Raw genomic sequence first — 10,925 nt, forward strand, 5'->3', positions numbered from 1 at the left:
CTGTTGGATTCTGACCTCCCTGCACTCAAAATGGATTTTCTGGAGCTACAGAACTCAAAATGGCGCGCTTCCAATTGCGTTGGAAAGTAGACATCCAGGGCTTTCCAGCGATATTTAATAGTCTATACTTTGCCTAAGTTTAGACGACGCAAACTGGCGTTCAACGCTAGCTCTCTGCCCAATTCTAGCGTCTAGCGCCAGAAACAAGTTGCAAAGTGGAGTTCAACGCCCAAAATGGCACAAAAGCTGGCGTTCAACTCCAAGAATGACCTCTCCACATGTAACATTCAAGCTCAGCCCAAGCACACACCAAGTGGGCCCCGGAAGTGGATTTATGCATCAATTACTTACTTCTGTAAACCCTAGTAGCTAGTTTATTATAAATAGAACTTTCTATCATTGTATTTTCATCTTTGGACGCCTAGTTCTTAGATCATCGGGGCTGGCCATTCGGCCATGCCTAGACCTTTCACTTATGTATTTTCAACGGTAGAGTTTCTGCACTCCATAGATTAAGGTGTGGAGCTCTGCTGTTCCTCAAAAATTAATGCAAAGTACTACTGTTTTTCTATTCAATTCAATTTATTCCGCTTCTAAGATATTCATTCGCACTTCAACCTGAATGTGATGAACGTGACAATCATCATCATTCCCTATGAACGCGTGCCTGACAACCACTTCAGTTCTACATTAGATTGAATGAGTATCTCTTAAATCTCTTAATCAGAATCTTCGTGGTATAAGCTAGATTGATGGCGGCATTCATGAGAGTCCGGAAAGTCTAAACCTTGTCCGTGGTATTCCGAGTAGGACTCTGGGATTGAATGACTGTGACGAACTCCAAACTCGCGAGTGCTGGGCGTAGTGACAGACGCAAAAGGATAGTAAATCCTATTCCAGTATGATCGAGAACCTCCAAGATGATTAGCCATGCAGTGACAGCGCATTGGACCTTTTTCACAGAGAGGAATAGGATGCAACCATCGACAAGGGTGATGCCTCCAGACGATTAGCCGTGCTGTGACAGAGCATTTGGACCATTTTCCCGAGAGGATTGAAAGTAGCCATTGGCACCGGTGACATCCTTACATAAAGCCAGCCATAGAAAGGAGTAAGACGGATTGGATGAAGACAGCAGGAAAGCAGAGGTTCAGAGGAATGAATGCATCTCCATACACTTATCTGAAATTCTCACCAATGATTTACATAAGTATTTCTATCCTTTTATTACTAAATTTCGAAAACTACATAACTATTTTATATCCGCCTGACTGAGATTTACAAGGTGACCATAGCTTGCTTCATACCAACAATCTCCGTGGGATTCGACCCTTACTCACGTAAGGTATTACTTGGACGACCCAGTGCACTTGCTGGTTAGTTATGCGAAGTTGTGAAGATATGTTTAGACCATGGTTCTGTGCATCCGTTTTTGGTTCCATCGCCAGGGAATTAATTTCGAACAATAATTCACAACCTGAGTAACAATTTCGCATACCAAGTTTTTGGCACCGTTGTCGGGGAATGTTCGAGTTTGGACAACTGACAGTTCATCCTGTTGCTCAGATTAGGTAATTTTCTTTTTGTTTTCTTCTCAAAGATTTTTCAAAAATCTTTCAAAAAAATTTCTCCTTTGTTTTCGAAAAAAATTTAAAATAAAAATTGTTTTCAAAGATATATTTTTCTTCAAAATTTTTAAGAATGAATTCTAGTGTTTCATGAAGCATGTTGAAGCCTGACTAGCTATAAAGCCATGTCTAAATTCTTTTGGACTGAGGCTTCCAAACCATCAGCATAGAGGCAAGTTACTTTGATAAGTAATGAGTAGTATATTCTCTGATGTTATATGCTAAAGCTTGGCTGGCTATTAAGCCATGCCTAACCCTCAGATTGGAGCTTTAGACTAAGAATGCTAGATTCCTGGAATTCATATTAAAAATTTTGGAATCCTTATTTTTGTTTTCAAATAATTTTAAAAAAAAATTAAAAAAAATTAGAAAATCATAAAAATCAAAAATATTTTTTGTGTTTCTTGTTTGAGTCTTGAGTCATGTTATAAGTTTGGTGTCAATTGCATGTTCATCTTGTATTTTTCGAAAAAATTCATGCATTCATAGTGTTCTTCATGATCTTCAAGTTGTTCTTGGTAAGTCTTCTTGTTTGATCTTTGCATTTGCATGTTTTGTGTCTTTTCTTGTTTTTCATATGCATTCTTGAATTCTTAGTGCCTAAGCATTAAAGATTTCTAAGTTTGGTGTCTTGCATGTTTTCCTTGCATTAAAAATTTTTCAAAATTATGTGTTCTTGATGTTCATCATGATCTTCATAGTGTTCTTGGTGTTCATTTCGACATTCATAGCATTCTTGCATGTATTCATTGTTTTGATCCATAACTTTCATGCATTGCATCATTTTTCTTGTTTTTCTCTCTCATCATAAAAATTTCAAAAATCAAAAAATTTATCTTTCCCTTTTTCTCTCATCAAATTCGAAAATTTGAGTTGACTTGTTCAAAAATTTTTAAAATCTAGTTGTTTTTCATGAGTCAAATCAAATTTTCAATTTAAAAATCTTATCTTTTTTAAAAATCAAATCTTTTTCATTTTTCTTAGTTATTTTCGAAAATTTTAAAAATATTTTTCAAAAATCCTTTTCTTATCTTTATCACATAATTTTCGAAAATAACATCATCAATTAATGTTTTGATTCAAAAATTTCAGGTTTGTTACTTGCTTGTTAAGAAAGATTCAAACTTTAAATTCTAGAATCATATCTTGTGATGTCTTGTGAATCAAGTCACTAATTATGATTTTAAAAATCAAATATTTTTCAAAAACTAATTTCAATCATATCTTTTCAAAAATATCTTCTTATCTTATCTTTTTCAAAAATTTGATCTCAAAATATCTTTTCTAACTTCCTATCTTCTTATCTTTTCAAAATTGATTTTCAAAATTTGTTTCAACTAACTAACTAACTTTTTGTTTGTTTCTTATCTTTTTCAAAACCACCTAACTAACTCTCTCTCTCTCTCTAATTTTCGAAAATATCTCCCTCTTTTTCAAAAATTCTTTTTAATTAATTAATTATTTTAACTTTTGATTTTAAACTTTTCAAACAAATTACTAACCTTTTTCAAAAATTATTTTCGAAAATCTTCTCCCTCTCTCATCTTATTCTATTTATTTATTCATCTACTAACATCTCTTCCTCACATCACTCACCAAATTCGAACCCCCTCTTCTATCTGTGTTCGAATTTTTTCTTCTTTTCTTCCTCTACTAACAATAAGGAACCTCTTTACTGTGACATAGAGGATTCCTCTTCTTTTCTTTTTCTCTTCTCTTTCTTATGAGCAGGGACAAAGAAAAAGGCATTCTTGTTGAAGCTGATCCAGAACCTGAAAGGACTCTGAAGAGGAAACTAAGAGAAGCTAAATTACAACAAACCAGAGACAACCTTATTGAAAATTTCGAACAAGTAAAGGAGATGGTAGCCGAACCCAACAACAATAATGCAAGGAGAATGCTTGGTGACTTTACTGTACCTAATTCCAATTTACATGGAAGGAGCATCTCCATCCCTACCATTGGAACAAACAACTTTGAGCTGAAACCTCAGCTAGTTTCTCTGATGCAGCAGAACTGCAAGTTTCATGGACTTCCATCTGAAGATCCTTTTCAGTTCTTAACTGAATTCTTGCAGATCTGTGATACTGTTAAGACTAATGGAGTAGATCCTGAAGTCTACAGGCTCATGCTTTTCCCTTTTGCTATAAGAGACAAAGCTAGAATATGGTTGGACTCTCAACCCAAAGACAGCCTGAACTCTTGGGATAAGCTGGTCACGGCTTTCTTAGCCAAGTTCTTTCCTCCTCAAAAGCTGAGCAAGCTTAGAGCGGATGTTCAAACCTTCAGACAGAAAGAAGGTGAATCCCTCTATGAAGCTTGGGAAAGATACAAGCAGCTGACCAAAAAGTGTCCTTCTGACATGCTTTCAGAATGGACCATCCTGGATATATTCTATGATAGTTTATCTGAGTTATCAAAGATGTCATTGGATACTTCTGCAGGTGGATCCATTCACCTAAAGAAAACGCCTGCAGAAGCTCAAGAACTCATTGACATGGTTGCCAATAACCAGTTCATGTACACTTCTGAGAGGAACCCTGTGAGTACTGGGACGCCTATGAAGAAGGGAGTTCTTGAAATTGATACTCTGAATGCCATATTGGCACAGAATAAAATATTGACTCAGCAAGTCAATATGATTTCTCAGAGTCTGAATGGAATACAAGCTGCATCCAACAGTACTCAAGAGGCACCTTCTGAAGAAGAGGCCTATGATCCTGAAAACCCTACAATAGCAGAGGTGAATTACTTAGGTGAACCTTATGGAAACACCTATAATCCATCATGGAGAAATCATCCAAATCTCTCATGGAAGGATCAACAAAAGCCTCAACAAGGCTTTAATAATGGTGGAAGATATAGGTTTAGCAACAGCAAGCCTTTTCCATCATCCACTCAGCAACAGACAGAGAACTCTGAACAAAATACCTCTAATTTAGCAAACTTAGTCTCTGATCTATCCAAGGCCACTGTAAGTTTCATGAATGAAACAAGGTCCTCCATTAGAAATTTGGAAGCACAAGTAGGCCAGCTGAGTAAAAGGATCACTGAAATCCCTCCTAGTACTCTCCCAAGCAATACAGAAGAAAATCCAAAAGGAGAGTGCAAGGCCATTAACATAACCAAAATGGCGGAACCCAAAGAGGGAGAGGAGGACGTGAATCCCAAGGAGGAAGACCTCCTGGGACGTCCAGTGACCAATAAGGAGCTTCCCCCTGAGGAACCAAAGGACTCTGAGGCTCAATTAGAGACCATAGAGATTCCATTGAACCTCCTTATGCCATTCATGAGCTCTAATGAGTACTCCTCTTCTGAAGAGAATGAGAATGTTACTGAAGAGCAAGTTGCCAAGTTCCTTGGTGCAATCATGAAGCTGAATGCCAAATTATTTGGTATTGAGACTTGGGAAGATGAACCTCCCTTGTTCACCAATGAACTAAGTGATCTGGATCAACTGACATTGCCTCAGAAGAAACAGGATCTTGGAAAGTTCATAATACCTTGTACCATAGGCACCATGCTCTATGAAAAGGCTCTGTGTGACCTTGGTTCAGGGATAAACCTCATGCCCCTCTTTGTAATAGAGAAACTGGGAATCTATGGGGTGCAAGCTGCTAAAATCTCATTAGAGATGGCAGATAATTCAAGAAAACAGGCTTATGGACAAGTAGAGGACGTGTTAGTAAAGGTTGAAGGCCTTTACATCCCTGCTGATTTCATAGTCTTAGACACTGGAAAGGAAGAGGATGAATCCATCATCCTAGGAAGGCCTTTCCTAGCCACAGCAAGAGTTGTGATTGATGTGGACAGAGGAGAATTTATCCTTCAATTAAATAAGGACAACCTTGTATTTACAACTCAACGATCTCTCTCTGCATCCATAGAGAGGAAGCAGAAAAAGCTTCTCTCAAAGCAGAGTCAACCAAAGCCCCCACAGTCAAACTCTAAGTTTGGTGTTGGGAGGCCACAACCAAACTTTAAGTTTGGTGTCAAACCCCCATATCCAAACTCTAAGTTTGGTGTTGGGAGGTCTCAACAAAGCTCTGCACATCTATGAGGCTCCATGAGAGCCCACTGTCAAGCTATTGACATTAAAGAAGCACTTGTTGGGAGGCAACCCAATGTTTATTTATCTAATTTTATTTTTGTTTTTCATGTTTCCTTAGGTTCATGATCATGTGGAGTCACAAAATAAACAAAAAATTTAGAAACAGAATCAAAAATAGCGGAAGAAAAATCACAACCTGGAGGAAGCACCTGTCTGGCATTCAACGCCAGAACAGAGCATGGTTCTGGCGCTGAACGCCCAAAATGGGCAGTATCTGGGCGCTGAACGCCCAAAATGGGCAGCATCTGGGCGCTGAACGCCAGAATTGCACCCTGGAGAAGAGTTGGCGCTGAACGCCCAGAACAAGCATGGTTCTGGCGTTCAACGCCAGAAATGGGCAACAAATGGGCGTTGAACGCCCAAAATGGGCACCAACCTGGTGCTGAACGTCCAGAGTTGTGTGCAAGGGCATTTTACATGCCTAATTTGGTGCAAAGTTGTAAATCCTTGAACACCTCAGGATCTGTGGACCCCACAGGATCATCTCAGGATCTGTGGATCCCAAAGGATCATCTCAGGATCTGTGGACCCCACAGGATCCCCACCTACCTCCACTCACTCTCTTCTCTCTTCTCAATCATCCTCTATTCCCAATAAACACTCTTCCCTATTAACCCTTCACCACTCACATCCACCAACTCTTCCCCATAAACCTACCCAATAAACTCCACCTACCTTCAAAATTCAAAATCAAATTTCCCACCCAAACCCACCCATATGGCCGAACCTTAACCCCCCTCCCTTCCCTATATAAAGCCTTCCATTCTTCTTCATTTTCACACAACACAACACTCTCTTTCCCTTCTTGGCCGAAACACACCTCCCCCCTCTCCTCCATATTTTCTTCTTCTTCATCATCTATTCTTTCTTCTCTTGCCTGAGGGCGAGCAATATTCTAAGTTTGGTGTGGTAAAAGCATAAGCTTTTTGTTTTTCCATTATCATTGATGGCACCCAAGATCGGAGAATCCTCTAGAAAAGGGAAAGGGAAGACAAAAACTTCCACCTCCGAGTCATGGGAGATGGAAAGGTTCATCTCCAAAGCCCATCAAGACCACTTTTATGATGTTGTGGCCAAGAAGAAGGTGATCCCTGAGGTCCCTTTCAAGCTCAAGAGAAATGAGTATCCGGAGATCCGACATGAAATCCAAAGAATTATGTTACAATGGTTCGGGGGAAATACTTAGATTTTAGTCCGGAGAATGTGAGGTTGGCGTTTAACTTGCCTATGATGCAAGGAGATGAGCGCCCCTACACTAGAAGGGTCAACTTTAATCAAAGGTTGGACCAAGTCCTCATGGACATATGTGTGGAAGGAGCTCAATGGAAGATTGACTCCAAAGGCAAGCCGGTTCAACTAAGAAATTGGATCTCAAGCCTGTGGCTAGAGGATGGTTGGAGTTCATCCAACGCTCCATCATCCCCACTAGCAACCGATCTGAAGTTACTGTGGATCGGGCCATCATGATCCATGCCATCATGATTGGAGAAGAAGTAGAGGTTCATGAAGTCATCTCCCTTGAACTCTACAAAATAGCCGAAAAGCCCTCTCCTGGGGCAAGGCTAGCTTTTCCTCATCTTATCTGCCATCTATGTTACTCAGCTGGAGCTTCCATAGAAGGAGACATTCACATTGAGGAAGAGAAGCCCATCATTAAGAAAAGGATGGAGCAAGCAAGAGAGCTCATTCATGGAGCTCAAGAGGCGCATGAATCTCATCACCATGAGATCCCTGAGATACCTCAGAGGATGCACTTTCCTCCATAGAATTTTTGGGAGCAAATCAACACCTCCCTAGGAGAATTAAGTTTCAACATGGGACAATTAAGGGTGGAATATCAAGAGCACTCCATCATCCTTCATGAAATTAGAGAAGATCAAAAAGCAATGAGGGAGGAGCAACAAAGACAAGGAAGAGACATAGAAGAGCTCAAGGACATCATTGTTTCCTCAAGAAGGAAACACCACCATCACTAAGGTGGATTCATTCCTTGTTCTTATTTCTTCTGTTTTTCGTTTTCTCTATGTTAAGTGCTTATCTATGTTTGTGTCTTCATTACATGATCACTAGTAGTTAGTTGATAATCTGAAAAATCATAAAAATGATTCTTGAAGCAAGAAAAAGCAGCAAAGAATAAAGCTTGCAGAAAAAAAAATAGGCGAAAAAAAATAGAAAGAAAAAAAGAAAAAGCAAGCAGAAAAAGCCAAAAGCTCTTAAAACCAAAAGGCAAGGGCAAATAAAAAGGATCCCAAGGCTTTGAGCATCAGTGGATAGGAGGGCCTAAAGGAATAAAATCCTAGCCTAAGCGGCTAAACCAAGCTGTCCCTAACCATGTGCTTGTGGCGTGTTGGTGTCAAGTGAAAACTTGAGACTGAGCGGTTAAAGTCAAGGTCCAAAGCAAAAGAAGAGTGTGCTTAAGAACCTTGGACACCTCTAATTGGGGACTTTAGCAAAGCTGAGTCACAATCTGAAAAGGTTCACCCAATTATGTGTCTGTGGCATTTATGTATCTGGTGGTAATACGGGAAAATAAAGTGCTTAGGGCCACGGCCAAGACTCATAAAGAAGCTGTGTTCAAGAATCATCATACTGAACTAGGAGAGTCAATAACACTATCTGAACTCTGAGTTCCTATAGATGCCAATCATTCTGAACCTCAATGGATAGAGTGAGATGCCAAAACTATTCAAGAGGCAAAAAGCTACAAGTCCCGCTCATCTGATTGGAGCTATGTTTCATTGATAGTTTAGAATTTATAGTATATTCTCTTCTTTTTATCCTATTTGATTTTCAGTTGCTTGGGGACAAGCAACAATTTAAGTTTGGTGTTGTGATGAGCGGATAATTTATACGCTTTTTGGCATTGTTTTTAGTATGTTTTTAGTAGGATCTAGTTACTTTTAGGGATGTTTTCATTAGTTTTTATGTTAAATTCACATTTCTGGACTTTACTATGAGTTTGTGTGTTTTTCTGTGATTTCAGGTATTTTCTGGCTGAAATTGAGGGACTTGAGCAAAAATCAGATTCAGAGGTTGAAGAAGGACTGCTGATGCTGTTGGATTCTGACCTCCCTGCACTCAAAATGGATTTTCTGGATCTACAGAACTCAAAATGGTGCGCTTCCAATTGAGTTGGAAAGTAGACATTCAGGGCTTTGCAGCAATATATAATAGTCCATACTTTGCCAAAGTTTAGACGACGCAAACTGGCGTTCAACACCAGCTCTCTGCCCAATTCTGGCGTCCAGCGCCAGAAACAAGTTGCAAAGTGGAGTTCAACGCCCAAAATGGTACAAAAGCTGGCGTTCAACTCCAAGAATGACCTCTCCACGTGTAACATTCAAGCTCAGCCCAAACTCCAAACTCGCGAGTGCTGGGCGTAGTGACAGACGCAAAAGGATAGTAAATCATATTCCAGTATGATCGAGAACCTCCAAGATGATTAGCCATGCAGTGACAGCGCATCAGACCATTTTCACAGAGAGGAATAGGATGCAACCATCAACAAGGGTGATGCCTCCATACGATTAGCCGTGCTGTGACAGAGCATTTGGACCATTTTCCTGAGAGGATTGAAAGTAGCCATTGGCACCGTTGACATCCTTACATAAAGCCAGCTATAGAAAGGAGTAAGACGGATTGGATGAAGACAGCAGGAAAGCAGAGGTTCAGAGGAATGAATGCATCTCCATACGCTTATCTGAAATTCTCACCAATGATTTACATAAGTATTTCTATCCTTTTATTACTAAATTTTGAAAACTACATAACTATTTTATATCTGCCTGACTGAGATTTACAAGGTGACCATAGCTTGCTTCATACCAACAATCTCCGTGGGATTCGACCCTTACTCACGTAAGGTATTACTTGGACGACCCAGTGCACTTGCTGGTTAGTTATGCGAAGTTGTGAAGATATGTTTAGACCATGGTTCTGTGCATCCGTTTTTGGTTCCATCGCCAGGGAATCAATTTCGAACAATAATTCACAACCTGAGTAACAATTTAGCATACCAGCGCGCACGTGCAGAAGTGGTTTCGCATAGAGACGCGCACGCATACATGCCGCGTCTGCGCGGATGAAGAAAATAGCCGAATCGACGCGCACGCGCACATGGCGTGCACGCGCTGATACTCTCACGTGGCCCACTTAAAGGAAAAATGCTGGGGGCGATTTCTGAGCTGGCTAGGCCCAAATCCAACTTGTTTCTGAGTGTATTTCATGCAGAATTGAAGTCCAAGCAAGGGGGGTGCAATTAGTTTAGCCAACATGAGCCTTTAGTTAGTTTTCTAGAGAGAGAAGCTCCCTCTTCTCTCTAGAATTAGGTTAGGATTAGGTTAAATTGTTATAGATCCATGTTTAATTCCTTGATCTCATCTTGTTTCCTTTATAATTTCTCATTTTTACATCTTGATTCTCTTAGTTGTAATGTTAATTTCTCATTTTGTCCTCTTTTGTGATGATGAACTCATGTTGGATTTGGTTTACATTTAATGCAAGTTGATGTTGATGTTTCTTTTATTGATGAATTGAATTGTGATCTTACTTTTCTTGTAATTAGTAGTTGTTAGATTTCACTATTTCTTGCAATTTATGATGTTTACTTCTATTGCACTCTATATGTTTGATGAAATATTCTCTTTTGTTTTTGAGTAGTTTTGTTGACTCTTGGTCTAAGCTAAGTGAATTGGGCAAACTTGAGTCATTGGGTATAATGGATTTGGTGATTTGAGAACCCTTGGTGATCAATTTGATGCCCATTGACATTAACCCACTACTAAGTTAATTAGTAGGTAGGTTGGGACTTAAGGGTTGACGTGATCAAACCTATTTGATGTATTTCAAGCTTAGGAGTAGATATTACGTACTTAAGGCTTTTGGAAAGTAGACTTATTAGGTTGGCCTCTCATGATTATCAATATTTGGTTTGTTGATAAGGATGGTGATCTCAGTTACCTAAGTCTTATCCAAGAGTTATTTACTTTGCTTCCTTTAATTACTTGCTTAATTTACTTTTCTTGCCCTCTTATAAAACAAAACCCCCCTTTACCCCTTCATAGCCAATAATTGACCACTTCATTGCATCCTAGGGAGACGCTCCAGAGTCTAAATACTTCAGTTAATTTTCATTAGGGGTTTGTTATTCTTGACAAAACCATAAAATTTTAATTTAATTCGAGGAT

The 10,925-nt window shown here is 39.3% G+C and overlaps 1 non-coding gene across 1 annotated transcript; it reads right to left on the reverse strand.

Annotated features, from left to right (window-relative positions):
• Positions 1 to 3,888: 3,888 nt before the first annotated feature.
• On the reverse strand, positions 3,889 to 3,996 carry LOC148580413 (small nucleolar RNA R71). The gene has a single exon (XR_015899142.1). It is a non-coding gene; the product is annotated as a small nucleolar RNA R71 (small nucleolar RNA).
• Between the last annotated feature and the right edge of the window lie 6,929 nt (positions 3,997 to 10,925).

The sequence above is a fragment of the Arachis ipaensis genome, chromosome B10 (genome assembly GCF_059453495.1).
Source record: "Arachis ipaensis isolate K30076 ecotype BB chromosome B10, ASM5945349v1, whole genome shotgun sequence".
Taxonomy (NCBI): Eukaryota; Viridiplantae; Streptophyta; class Magnoliopsida; order Fabales; family Fabaceae; genus Arachis; species Arachis ipaensis.